General features: G+C 42.6%; 1 protein-coding gene across 5 annotated transcripts in view; it reads right to left on the bottom strand.

The window, feature by feature from the left end:
* Positions 1 to 14,635, bottom strand: part of MDGA2 (MAM domain containing glycosylphosphatidylinositol anchor 2) — a 691,558-nt gene that overhangs the window by 33,991 nt on the left and 642,932 nt on the right. The window lies entirely within an intron of this gene.

Below are 14,635 nucleotides of genomic sequence, written 5' to 3'. Positions count from 1 at the left end.
TCAAACCTCGACCCTCACACTTAGTTTAAGGAAGAAAAGCAGCTGTCCAGCTAGCAGCAGGCTGATGTCCTATTGCTGAAGCCAACACATAATAGAAAATGGGTAAAACTGAGCGTGCAGAGGGTTCATATTAGACTCTGTTCATCCCTTAATGTGGGGTGCTAGCAGCACACTGGCCCTCTGGATTACAGGGAATTTCACCTGTAATGAATCCATTCTCATGGGTTTAAAAATGCTGCCATGTGAAATGTCAACACAGCCTAAATCCCACTTCCTATCTGACTGGTTCAGGTTTCTTTAAATGCAGGGTGCAAAGGGGAGGGGCGGGAGGCTCAGGATCCCTCCCGGCTGCTGACCAGAGCTGGGTAGCGCAGCAACAGAGCCCCTTCCCAGCAGGCATGATGGAGGGGCAGCCAGGCCAAATTTCAGTGGTGTTGCAATCCTGTGTGCCCCCCCTCCCCCTTTGCAGTCCTTTCAGGGCCATGGGCAACAGGCACCCCTAGCCTCTGGGAGGAGCGGAGGAGCGGGACCTGGGCATCTCAGCCTCCAGGAGGGTTTGGAAGATTGGATCTGGGCTTTTGATGCTTCCTGGGGAAGTGGAGATGCAGACAGAGGATGTAGTCAAGGGCTCCCAGAAATGCCTGGCCCCTCCTGGGGATGCTGTCTGTCAGCCTGACCATCTCTCCGTGTGAGACCATGGGTTTGGGTGTGGGGCAGGGAGACTGCAGGGCTGGGTGCAGTGGGGAGAGCTCATGGCTGGGTGGGGGACAGCAGGAGGAGTGTGTGGAGCTGTGGGTGCAGAGAGGACAGCATGCGTTTTTGGTGCAAAGGCAGCATGAGAGAGCTCGGGGCTGGGAGGCGGGAGGGGGAAGAGTGTGGGGCTGGCGAGAGGTCTGGGCCCCCTCCTTAGGGAAATTCCAGTTGGGCCCATATTTAAGTTTTATATCAGAAAAACATGCTGGCAAACAAACAGAACTTGTGGCATTCCCCAAAGCACCCATCTGACTTTCAGACAATAGCAGGGGGAACATACAGAATTTCTTTTTCAACAGAGATGAAGTAATGTAAATAAAGTATTCTATTCCAAAAACCAGTACATGCCACTTCTATGTATATCACTGTTCACTAGTTACATTATATACTTACTTTTATAACAATAAAGGATTGACAACTATTGGCCAGGATATTAATAAAATACAGTTCTGAAATGTACTATCCCAGTGTCCTCTCTATGATCTTCCAGGTACAATATATGCATATCAGAGAAGGATTATAAACTTGGAAGGTTAAGGCAGTAATTTTATAAAATATTACAGTAATTACTCTGCTAATCCCCACAGAGCCAAAGTAGGACGATAAGGCACAGTGATTTTAAGTCTCAGAGAATGGTAGATAAACTTGGTTGTGTGGTTCATAGATCTGTGGTGTAATTGCTTTGAACTCCTTTGGATCCATACCCCTTTTCCCATCTATAATTCTACAATTCCACAATGTCGTATTTTGAAATCAGAATGACAAGTTCCTACTTAATGGAGTAGGGATGAAATTCACCCCTGCCGAGAGCGTCAGCACCATGCCTGTGCATCACTGAAGACCTCAAAAATAAGGCTGATGTGGGAATTAGATGGTGCATAGGCCATATGCTGGCCCTGCGCACAGGAGAGGATTTCAGCTGGGTTATTTAGGAAATAGAGACCTGTTCCTGTAATCATGAGGGATTGTGGGTTTAGGCCCGGAATCAGAAAGGGACAATTATCTAAAGAAACTGTGCAATCTAATTCTGGCTCCAAATGATGTTTGATGAAACCTTGTAACCCTATTGTACTGTATATATGCAGATCAAGGCTTTGTTAATAACAGACTTCTACCCAGTTATTGATCCATGTGTTGATACTGTTAGCCACCTGCTCTGTTTATGGACATAAACACTTTGCTTCTCACCTTCCCTCATGAGTTATACTTAGTTGCAGATACAACCTGACACTTAAAAAAACCCCTCCATTTAGTAGCTCTGCCATTTTATCTCACTTCTCCTAAAAGAATGATCTGTGATTTGCCAGAGGAACTTAGTCGTTAACTTCCATTGGATACCCTCACATGCATTTGTAAAAAAAAAAAAAAAATTACCTTTCACTCTTCGAGAAACCTTCATTTTGTGTGCTTCTTGAGTGGCTGAACTCAGAATTAGCTGAAATTGCTAGAAGCTGCATTTAGTGACGCTTGCTTTGTAATTGTACAGAGAAGCTTTTATAGAAACTATCATTAGTGGGTCACCTTGAGCCATGCTCGTGAGACTGCTCAGAGTACAGCAACTAAACCAAAAAGGGCTGGCTGCCATGCAAGCTTCAGTTCAGACTGATTGACAAAAGCAGAACAACAAATTAAGCTATGGTTAGGCTGAACTTATTGACACATGGTGAACTGGCAAAAAAGCACTCTCCTAAGTAATGCAGCAAGTAGCTATAAAACAGGGGAAGATGATTCTCAAATTCTCATTTCTGAAAGGTCAGATTGCTGTGTGAGCCAGAAGTAGTAAGTAAAATTAGCCATGAAAGGAAAATAATGGATGACTGAAGAACTACATTCCTGAGGTTGAGTTTGAACTGTCTAGAAATTTTTAAAGTTCAGCGTTATAACCATTCTTTGGTGAGCTTAAACTCAAAAAGGAAGCCTACAAGAAGTGGAAATTTGGACAGCTGACTAGGAAGGAGTATAAAAATATTGCTAGAGCATGCAGGGGTGTAATCAGGAAGGCCAATCAGAGTTGCAGCTAGCAAGGGATGTGAAGGGTAACAAGAAGGGTTTCTACAGGTATGTTAGGAACAAGAAAAAAGATCAGGGAAAGTGTTGGACCCTTACTGAATGCGGAAGGCAACATAGTGACAGATCATGTGGAAAAAGCTGAAGTACTCAATGCTTTTTTTGCCTCAGTCTTCACAGACAAGGTCAGCTCCCAGACTGCTGCACTGGGCAGCACAGTATAAGGAGGAGGTGAGCAGCCCTCAGTGGTGAAAGAACAGGTTAAGAACCATTTAGAAAAGCTGGACGTGCACAAGTCCATGGGTCCAGATCTAATCATCCAAGGTTGCTGAGGGAGTTGGCTGATGTGATTGCAGAGCCATTGGCCATTATCTTTGAAAATTTGTGGTGACCGGGGGAGGTCCCAGATGATTGGAAAAAGGCAAATATAGTGCCCATATTTAAAAAAGGGAAGAAAGAGAACCCAGGGAACTACAGACCGGTCAGCTTCACTTCAGTCCTGGCAAAATCATGGAGCAGGTCCTCAAGGAATCCATTCTGAAGCACTTGGAGGAGAGGAAGATGATCAGGAATAGTCAACATGGATTTACAAAGGGCAAGTCATGCCTGACCAACCTGATTGCTTTCCAGGATGGATAACTGGCTCTGTGCATATGGGGAAAGCAGTGGATATGATATATCTTGACTTTAGCAAAGCTTTTGATATGGTATCCCACAGTATTCTTGCCAGCAAGTTAAAAAAGTATGGATTGGATGAATGGACTATCAAATGGAAAGAAAGCTGGCTAGATTGTCTGGTACAATGGGTAGTGATCAACGGCTCAATGTCTAGTTGGCAGCCGGTATCAAGCAGAGTGCCCCAGGAGTCAGTCCTGGGGCCGGTTTTGTTCAACATCTTTATCAATGATCTGGATGATGGGATTTATTGCACCCTCAGTAAGTTCGCAGATGATACTAAACTGGGGGGAGAATTAGATAGGCTGGAGGGTAGGGATAGGGTCCAGAGTGACCTAGACAAATTGGAGGATTGGGCTAAAAGAAATCTGATGAGGTTCAACAAGGACAAGTTGACCTGACAATCCTGACGCAGGGAAGAAAGGTAAGCAGCAGGATACGGACCCTGGACTTCAGGAAAGCAGACTTCGACTCCCTCAGGGAACAGATGGGTAGGATCCCCTGGGGGACTAACTTGAAGGGGAAAGGAGTCCAGGAGAGCTGGCTGTATTTCAAGGAATCCCTGTTGAGGTTACAGGAACAAACCATCCCGATGAGTCGAAAGAATAGTAAATATGGCAGGCGACCAGCTTGGCTTAATGGTGAAATCCTAGCGGATCTTAAACATAAAAAAGAAGCTTACAAGAAGTGGAAGGTTGGACATATGACCAGGGAAGAGTATAAAAATATTGCTCGGGCATGTAGGAATGATATCAGGAGGGCCAAATCGCACCTGGAGCTGCAGCTAGCAAGAGATGTCAAGAGTAACAAGAAGGGCTTCTTCAGGTATGTTGGCAACAAGAAGAAAGCCAAGGAAAGTGTGGGCCCCTTACTGAATGAGGGAGGCAACCTAGTGACAGAGGATGTGGAAAAAGCTAATGTACTCAATGCTTATTTGCCTCTGTTTTCACTAACAAGGTCAGCTCCCAGACTGCTGCGCTGGGCATCACAAAATGGGGAAGAGATGGCCAGCCCTCTGTGGAGATAGAGGTGGTTAGGGACTATTTAGAAAAGCTGGACGTGCACAAGTCCATGGGGCCGGACGAGTTGCATCCGAGAGTGCTGAAGGAATTGGCGGCTGTGATTGCAGAGCCATTGGCCATTATCTTTGAAAACTCGTGGCGAACGGGGGAAGTCCCGGATAACTGGAAAAAGGCTAATGTAGTGCCAATCTTTAAAAAAGGGAAGGAGGAGGATCCAGGGAACTACAGGCCAGTCAGCCTCACCTCAGTCCCTGGAAAAATCATGGAGCAGGTCCTCAAAGAATCAATCCTGAAGCACTTGCATGAGAGGAAAGTGATCAGGAACAGCCAGCATGGATTCACCAAGGGAAGGTCATGCATGACTAATCTAATCGCCTTTTATGATGAGATTACTGGTTCTGTGGATGAAGGGAAAGCAGTGGATGTATTGTTTCTTGACTTTAGCAAAGCTTTTGACACGGTCTCCCACAGTATTCTTGTCAGCAAGTTAAGGAAGTATGGGCTGGATGAATGCACTATAAGGTGGGTAGAAAGCTGGCTAGATTGTCGGGCTCAACGGGTAGTGATCAATGGCTCCATGTCTAGTTGGCAGCCGGTATCAAGTGGAGTGCCCCAAGGGTCGGTCCTGGGGCCGGTTTTGTTTAATATCTTCATAAATGATCTGGAGGATGGTGTGGATTGCACTCTCAGCAAATTTGCGGATGATACTAAACTGGGAGGAGTGGTAGATACGCTGGAGGGGAGGGATAGGATACAGAAGGACCTAGACAAATTGGAGGATTGGGCCAAAAGAAATCTGATGAGGTTCAATAAGGATAAGTGCAGGGTCCTGCACTTAGGATGGAAGAATCCAATGCACCGCTACAGACTAGGGACCGAATGGCTAGGCAGCAGTTCTGCGGAAAAGGACCTAGGGGTGACAGTGGACGAGAAGCTGGATATGAGTCAGCAGTGTGCCCTTGTTGCCAAGAAGGCCAATGGCATTTTGGGATGTATAAGTAGGGGCATAGCGAGCAGATCGAGGGACGTGATCGTTCCCCTCTATTCGACATTGGTGAGGCCTCATCTGGAGTACTGTGTCCAGTTTGGGCCCCACACTACAAGAAGGATGTGGATAAATTGGAGAGAGTCCAGCGAAGGGCAACAAAAATGATTAGGGGTCTGGAACACATGAGTTATGAGGAGAGGCTGAGGGAGCTGGGATTGTTTAGCCTGCAGAAGAGAAGAATGAGGGGGGATTTGATAGCTGCTTTCAACTACCTGAAAGGGGGTTCCAAAGAGGATGGCTCTAGACTGTTCTCAATGGTAGCAGAGGACAGAACGAGGAGTAATGGTCTCAAGTTGCAGTGGGGGAGGTTTAGATTGGATATTAGGAAAAACTTTTTCACTAAGAGGGTGGTGAAACACTGGAATGCGTTGCCTAGGGAGGTGGTGGAATCTCCTTCCTTAGAGGTTTTTAAGGTCAGGCTTGACAAAGCCCTGGCTGGGATGATTTAACTGGGAATTGGTCCTGCTTCGAGCAGGGGGTTGGACTAGATGACCTTCAGGAGTCCCTTCCAACCCTGATATTCTATGATTCTATGATTAAGTGTAGAGTCCTGCACTTAGGCTGAAAGAATCCCATGCTCTGCGACAGGCTGGGGACTGACTGACTAAGTGGCAGTTCTGCAGAAAAGGACCTGGGGATTACACTGGATGAGAAGCTGGATCTGAGTCAGCAGTGTGCCCTTGTTGCGAAGAAGGCCAATGGCATATTGGGCTGCATTAGTAGGAGCATTGCCAGCAGATCGAGGGAAGTGATTGTTCCCCTCTACTTGGCACTGGTGAGGCCACAGCTGGAGTACTGCATCCAGTTTTGGTCCCCCCAGTACAGAAAGAATGAGGACAAATTGGAGAGAGTCCAGCAGAGGGCAACGAAAATGATTAGGGGGCTGGGGCACATGACTTACGAGGAGAGGCTGAGGGAACTGGGATTGTTTAGTCTGCAGAAGAGAAGAATGAGGGGGGATTTGATAGCAGCCTTCAACTTCCTGAGGGGGGGTTCCAAAGAGAATGGAGCTCAGCTGTTCTCAGTGGTGGCAGATGACAGAACAAGGAATAATGGTCTCAAGTTGCAGTGGGGGAGGTCTTGGTTGGATATTAGGAAAAACTTTTTCAGTAGGAGGATGGTGAAGCACTGGAATGTGTTACCTAGGGAGGTGGTGGAATCTGTTTCCTTTGAGGTTTTTAAGGTCAGGCTTGACAGAGACCTGGCTGGGGTGATTTAGTCGGGGATTGGTCCTGCTTTGAGCAGGGGGTTGGACTAGATGACCTCCTAGGGTCTTTTCCAACACTAGTCGTCTATGATTCTAGTCAGTTCATCCTGACTCTAGCTGATCTGACTGCTTTATAAAGAAAGCAATCTCAGAACAGAAAGAATTGTGATAAAACTATTTGACTCTGCTGGATCCTCTGTGTCTGTTCTGTTAGATTTTTAGTCCAGGCATGTGGGCATAAACCACACTTTAATTTCGAGACCTTATTTCTGGTAATCCTTGTCCATGTAGATTACGCCACACAAACCTTGGCAGAGAGTAAAAAAAGATCCTTTTCACATTCAACAGGTGATTCTCTCTCAGTATAAAACCTATGTAAAAGCCAATTTAAATTCTTCCCAAATTAAAAACTTGATTAAGGAACAATTGAGGTGCCCTTATGTGCTAGTGCAAAGAACACAAAAATTACACTCATTGGCAGGGGATGTTGTGAAGACTAAAAGTATAATTGAGTTAAAAAAAGAACGGGGTAAGTTCATGGAGGACAGGTCCATCAATGGTATTAGCCAAGATGGTCAGGGATGCAACCCCACGCTCAATCAATTACCCTGTTCTGCTCATTGCCTCTAACGCACCTGGCATTGGCTACTCACGGAAGTCAGTTTACTGGGTAGATGGATGATTGGTCTGACCCAGTATGGCTGTTCTTAGAGAAATCATTAAAAAAACAAGCAATAATTTTGGACATCAATAGCTAAGGTTAAATATACTATATTTTCAGCTGCCTGATTATATTTTCTATTATTGGTACGATAATTTGAGATTGGTGAGAAACAGTTTTCCTGTCCAATGTAAATGTTTGAGATATTGAAAAAAATTTCCATCTTAAACTGGGACAAAAAGTCTAAATCTTCAAAATTTTTGCACACCAAAAATCTGAACAAAGTTTTGGTTCAGGTCAATCAAAATGTTTGGTTTTGATTCTGACTTTTCTCTCTCTTTTTAAAAACATTTTTTAGTCTAAATTTACTAAATTTTTTAAATGAAAAGTTGTTTCAACTGAAACTTCCAAAACTTCCCAATTTGAAAATGTGGAAATGAGATTTTACCCAAAACCTTTTCCAGTAGGGACAGTCATTGAAATGGATCCTGTTCTTCAAAGAGGAGGGTTTTTTTAGACAAACTGGCATTTTTCAGTGAAAAAATGGTTTGTTGAAAATTTCCTGATCAGCTCGTATTACAATAGTGCATAAAAGCCCCCAGGATCTGATAGTATTAGGCAATCCACATACACATGGTTAGAGAGAGCCCTTGCTCCAAAGAACATGAAATCTCAATATGAAGAGCAAGAAAAAGGAGAAAGGGAATATTAAGCCTGTCATAAATATAAAGGGAAGGGTAAACCCCTTTGAAATCCCTCCTGGCCAGGGGAAAGCTCCTCTCACCTGTCAAGGGTTAAGAAGCTAAAGGTAACCTCGCTGGCACCTGACCAAAATGACCAATGAGGAGACAAGATACTTTCAAAAGCTGGGAGGAGGGAGAGAAACAAAGGGTCTGTGTCTGTCTGTATGCTGGGTCTTTGCCGGGGATAGACCAGGAATGGAGTCTTAGAACTTTTAGTAAGTAATCTAGCTAGGTATGTGTTAGATTATGATTTCTTTAAATGGCTGAGAAAAGAATTGTGCTGAATAGAATAACTATTTCTGTCTGTGTCTCTTTTTTGTAACTTAAGGTTTTGCCTAGAGGGGTTCTCTATGTTTTTGAATCTAATTACCCTGTAAGATATCTACCATCCTGATTTTACAGGGGGGATTTCTTTATTTCTATTTACTTCTATTTTTTATTAAAAGTCTTCTTGTAAAAAACTGAATGCTTTTTCATTGTTCTCAGATCCAAGGGTTCGGGTCTGTGGTCACCTATGCAAATTGGTGAGGCTTTTTACCAAACCTTGTCCAGGAAGTGGGGTGCAAGGTTTTGGGAAGTATTTTGGGGGGAAGGACGCGTCCAAACAGCTCTTCCCCAGTAACCAGTATTAGTTTGGTGGTGGTAGCGGCCAGTCCAAGGACAACGGGTGGAATATTTTGTACCTTGGGGAAGTTTTGACCTAAGCTGGTAAAGATAAGCTTAGGAGGTTTTTCATGCTGGTCCCCACATCTGTACCCTAGAGTTCAGAGTGGGGGAGGAACCTTGACAAAGCCAATTAAGCTAAGAGACACAAAAGAAACCAGTCATGGCTGACAATCTGCCCTATTAATTGTAACACCTAACTTAACATGATCCTTTTAACACACACCCGCATACTGGAATTTTCTGTTTGCACACCCCAAAAATGGTCTTAATTTTGTGCTGTAGTGCTGCTCTGTAATCTTCTTATATAAGGTCCCAATCCTGAAACTGGATCCATGAGGCTGGATCTTTGCACCCATCTGGGGTCTGAGCTGAACTCAGGATTGAGGCATGCAATAATGATATACTTTTCTAACCTGCAGAAAAGTCACTATTTTTTAAAAAATTAACATTTAGCCTATGGAAATTTAAGTGTTGGAGTAGTAACTGACAGCCTCATATGGCAAACCATTCTTGTTGTGTACAGGTGTACCAGGAGTCCCATTCTATATACACTGAAGAAATACTGCCCGTTGCTTTTGGAGTGGTAAGAAGCAGCTCCGTTTGCAACTTTAATTGCTGCTTAAGAATTATTATAATTTTTTTTTTACATAGGAAGATGTATAAAGAAAGTGTGTGTTCAGATTTGAAATGGAGTTACTGAACATTCAGAGATTTTATAGTTGTCTTTTACCATACCAGCCTACATGGATTTACGTGAAATGATGAAGATGATTTTAAAATTGTTACTACAAGACATATTTGTACTGCACTAGCCTACACAGTCGATTAGTGCTATTTAAATTGATGTGATTGTGTTTACTTGGTGTACTGAATGTTCTCTTGCAGAATAATATATGCATCTAATAAGTGATTCGTCAATCATATCATTCATACTATGCTGATTTTTCTTTTCTCCATGCCACAGTGGAGAGAAGGTGGAAAACAAAGCATGTGTACACACTTTTGATTGATAGTATCCAGGTACTAGCGTGTTTTCCCTTTTTTTGTCTATACCTAAAAGTATGGGTTAGGAGGTGAAGATATTTTTTTAAAAACACATCACTGAGATTTTCCTAATTATATAGTTTCCACATTTCGGACAATCATTCAAACAGCTCCTAACAGAAAAGCTCATTGAAAGTTGCATGTGTTTGTATTGGAGCAATGTAAATGTTAATCTGCAGTTGCTGGTTTCATTCACGCTGTGCTGTGCTCTGTAACTACTCCCATATTAGATTAACTTTATACTATTTGATAGTAAATATAGAAGTCACCAGAATAGGTTCAGATTCCAGTGCATTCGTTGTAGCCACGAACAACTGTGACACAACTTGTGCATTTGTAGATGAAATGCAGATTTTTCACCGTTTAATATTTAAAATAGTAAAAGGCAACAAGAAATGCCACAACATCAACAGATATAAACATGAAAAATATTAATCTCAATATATGTCGATACAGTTATTCCAGTTGTTCAGCAATGAACTTGCTGATGGGGATATCTTCAATGGCAAATTCACTGATGGTGCTAACTTTCCAGGCCAGAGATGGATCCAACTCATAATGAGGAAATTTCATCTGTAAAAATTATGTTTTACTTCATTGCCTGCAGACCTGTACAAATGTGTGGTTATAAAGCAGCTGAGAAACTGCGGGTGGAAATTTCATGATGGACTGCATTATTTTGAATGGGAATATTTTGAAAACACAGGAAAATTATGATCACCTAGCCTATAATACTCTTTGGGCTAGATCTCCAGCTCGTGCAAACCAGCACAGCTTCACTAAGGGCTGGTCTTCACTCAGGGAGATCGACCCTGCTGCAATCGATGCAGCAGGGACTGATTTAGTGGGTCTAGTGAAGACCCGCTAAATCGACAGCAGAGCACTCTCTGCTCGATCCTGGTACTCCAGCTCTCCGAGAAGAGTAAGGGAAGTCAACTGGAGAGCATCTCCCACTGATGCAGTGTGGTGAAGAAACTGGGGTAAGTCGACCTAAGCTACATCAACTCAAGCTACATTATTCATGTAGCTGGAGTGCGTAACTTAGGTCGACTTACCCCCATAGTGAAGACAAGCCAGGGATGGTATGTCTATTTGCACTAGTTGAAGAGTTAGCCCTTCAATCCCCAATTTACCACAAATCTCTTTAAAAACCCTTATTCTAGCCTAAGTCAAGCATACCTATATAAAGACAAATCAGATGCTTCAATAAAAATTTAGAGGGGTTTTGAAAATAGGGCTTTTTAATGTCAGCCTGATGCAAGCCTTACCTGTGGAATGACTACCGCCACTTGATAATAAAATACAGACATTTTGAAGTCGTCGGGAGATTGAACAGCACACCGAAATCATACATTTGTTTACATTTTAAGGCTATGGGAATGGAAAAGAATGCTTGGGAAAGAGAGGGATTGATAGTACTTGAGACGTGCATAGTACTGGTGCGTATTATACAAACATCTGGCAATATACCTGAGTCCTGGGACTTGCAATATCTTAGGGATTCCAACCCTGAGTTTTCCTTTGAGCAGAAAATAATACTACCTGTGTTAAATTGTGCGATATATTGGAAAGCTTTGCAAAATCGGGAGTTACGTTCAAGCTGCCAAGGTAATTTGTACTTGTAACCTATGATAGGGTTTGGATTTAGGTGGAAGGAAGGAAAGTTGGTGCACTAACCCAATAGGCTCCTGGTTTAAGTCAATGGGAAGTGAGGGCTGTTGGACTCTTGCAGGATCCAGGCCCTGGTCCCAGTAAACGGTGCATTTAAAATCAGTCTGTTCTGTTTTTACTTTTCTGTAGTTCACTGACGGCTTTTTAACCAATGTGAATTATAGATACTCTACCTCTGAAACAACATACTGTCTCTGCAAACTGGATATATTTTTTTCATGCATGTCTCTCAGTTTTTATGAAACTAGAGTTTCACATTTTAACTCTTTGCTGGTAGCCAGAAGTCTGCTATCTCTGCACTGAGAGGAAATCAATTTCTATAACTCATGAGGGCACAGAAGCAAAAGACATGATGAAAATTGCTTGTTGATTCTTGAAAACTTTCCAACAACTCTTAAAGGGTGAAACTGGCTCTATGTGGAGTCAACACACAGACAATACAGGGGATGGATCACCTGATGATTCTCTGTTCTGTTCATTCCTTCTGGGACACCTGACATTGGCCACTGTCGGCAGACAGGATACTAGAATAGATGAACCTTTGGTCTGACCCAGTATGGCCATTCTTATGTTCTAATGATACACTATTTAAACCCAACGTAAGCCCTCAAAGTAGGATTTAAGTTGTGCACTGCCCTTCTGTTCCCCCTCTGTACACCTGGTTCAGCTCAGTTCAAAGAAAAATGCAGCAAACAGCTCTAGCATCTCTAATTAGAATGAGTCTGATCTGCATTTTATCCTGGATAAAATAAAAAGTGAGTAAAAATATAATTAGCCTGATGATAAATATATAATATACTAAGAGATGTAGGTTACCAATCATAGAGCTCACAATGGAATACTAATATATTAGTGTGAGAATTAAACCTACAGTATGTTTCAATAAGAATTGTCCAAAGAGATGATGTGAGAAACATAGGCTGGCACTGCTGGAATCCAGGATATGTTCCTCTTGGAGACAGAATGCAACTCAACACACACTTGATTAAAAGTATATTGAAAATCTTACGATTCCAATGTGTCCCTGCTTGGCCAGATGCCCCAAAGAACAAACATTTGCAGTGAAAAGAGCTTTGCAAATTGTTACCTTAATTGTCCTTTCTAGCCACGTTCCCTCTGCTCTTATTTTAATTCCTGGATAAATATTTACGGTTTATTATCTACATTTATGTGGACTTGCTGCTGTGAAATGCATCCTGTCAGCCTGTTAACAACTCTAGGAATCAAGCGTTTTGAGGTTATAAATATAAAACACGACACTGGGATAAATGTGTGAGATCTCATTATTTTATGGCTGAATCTAGTACACCTTGGAAATAAAGCTTTATAATAGGTGTGCTGAGACAATTGTTATGATAATGGTGCTCAGACACACCCCATGTTTGAAGTGCACGAAGGGTTAACTATCTTGAGTTCTACTTTAAAGGAAAGCAACTTGAGATTTATCCTGTTGATTTGCAGCCTATTCATGATCTTTAAAACTGCAAAGTTGCAGATACCGGCATCAATAGCGCTGAATCGCGCTCCAAAACTAATGTACCCATCTTGCATAGAATGCAAACGGCTTGTTTTCTGCTGGGTGGTTTGATTTTGCAACAGGTACTTTGTCAGCACATTTGAAATGCGTGTGTATTTCATTCAAATCTGTATTAGTGACAGATCTGAGAACAAAATTCCCTCCAGCAGAAACATGCCATTTCTGTTGCAGGAAGGAGGTGTTTCTGCCAGTGCAGGGCTATACACTTCAGTTGACTTAACAAGTCAGCAAAATCCTGAATTCAGCAAGTGACCTTGTGGGGCATGCGGTGTGTTTGCCTCTAGCACACTGCCACAGCTAATACTTGAAACAACCTCTTGTGCTCCACAGGCAACAGGCACTGCCAGATGAGCCCAAGGGGAGATGAGCTAACCACCCATAAGTTGGATGCTGCTCTTTGCATCTGTCAGAAGAGGAAGGATGATCCAGGAGTTAAGCAGCTAGCCTGGGACTCAGGAGACCTAAGTGACCTAAGCTTTGATTAGTTCATACCTTGGGACACAAATACATTGCTTAGACAACTACTTTCTGCAAAATGCAAAACCCCTAAGCTTGGCTCATCTTGTGAGCAGGGTAGCTGTCCGGAATTGGAAAGTACAAATATGTGCCTGTGGAATCAATATTTTGGGGTGTCTCATTTCATTTCTTTGGTTGATATTAACACACTATTAAATTATTTGTACTGGAATTGAGCGCGGCGGAGCTAATAATTGATCATGAATAATCTTTTCGATAAATGTAGCGTATTTTTCTTTTCATGAATTGTGCACAAGCCGCTTACAATTTTCTCAGATCGGTTCATTATTCAAAATTATTTGACAACTAATTTCCAGGAGTAATTCTTGGTCTGCAGATTGCCTCTGAGCCGTCTATTATAGTTGGTATCCAAAATGGAGCTCTCTCAAGTTTTTATATAGCTCTGGCCATTGTGCTAGCTAGCTGCTAGAGCGTCTCGGCATTACGTTGCCTAGTTGTGACTCGACACGTCACATGCCATCTGTTTCCTGTTTGGACGAGGGTAACAGAGAATCAGGGTTCTAATGTTCACACTTGCATTTCCAAACTTTTAAATTCCCTTCTTACAAAGCTCCTCCAATATGTGCTTAAATTTACTTCATTTTTTTCAGTTAAAAATCCTTCCAGTCATTGGGCCAGGTCCTCAGCCGGTATTATTTTGGCCCAGCTCCACTGAGTTCAGGATTGATACTCCACATGGGCATATTGTCCTTTCATTATGATATTTACAGAGGGAAAGGGAAACAAACAGGAAAAGAGAATTCAATTCATTAAACAAATATTCACAAAAAACCTAAGGTTTTTGTGCAGGTCTAAGAGTCAAACGTTGGCAATATTTGGAGATTTCCAAAAAACAAAGGCTATAGCAATCCAAAACCCAACTAGATTCATGTGGGCAGTCTTCTGTGCCCACATGGCAGCTGCAGGTCACTGTGGGAAGACGCTTGCACTTGCCCTGAACTAGAGCTCGTCAGAATTTTGTAGTTGAAACATTTTGTGAGTAAAAGAAGCTGTTTTCGTCAAAACCGAAATGTTTAAAAAAGTGTCAAGTTTGACAACATGTTGCTTAGAAAAAGTTCCAAAAT

The sequence above is a fragment of the Caretta caretta genome, chromosome 6 (genome assembly GCF_965140235.1).
Source record: "Caretta caretta isolate rCarCar2 chromosome 6, rCarCar1.hap1, whole genome shotgun sequence".
NCBI classification, from domain to species: domain Eukaryota; kingdom Metazoa; phylum Chordata; order Testudines; family Cheloniidae; genus Caretta; species Caretta caretta.
Note: the sequence above shows the minus strand (reverse complement) of the source record. Positions and strands in the feature narration are given on the sequence as shown.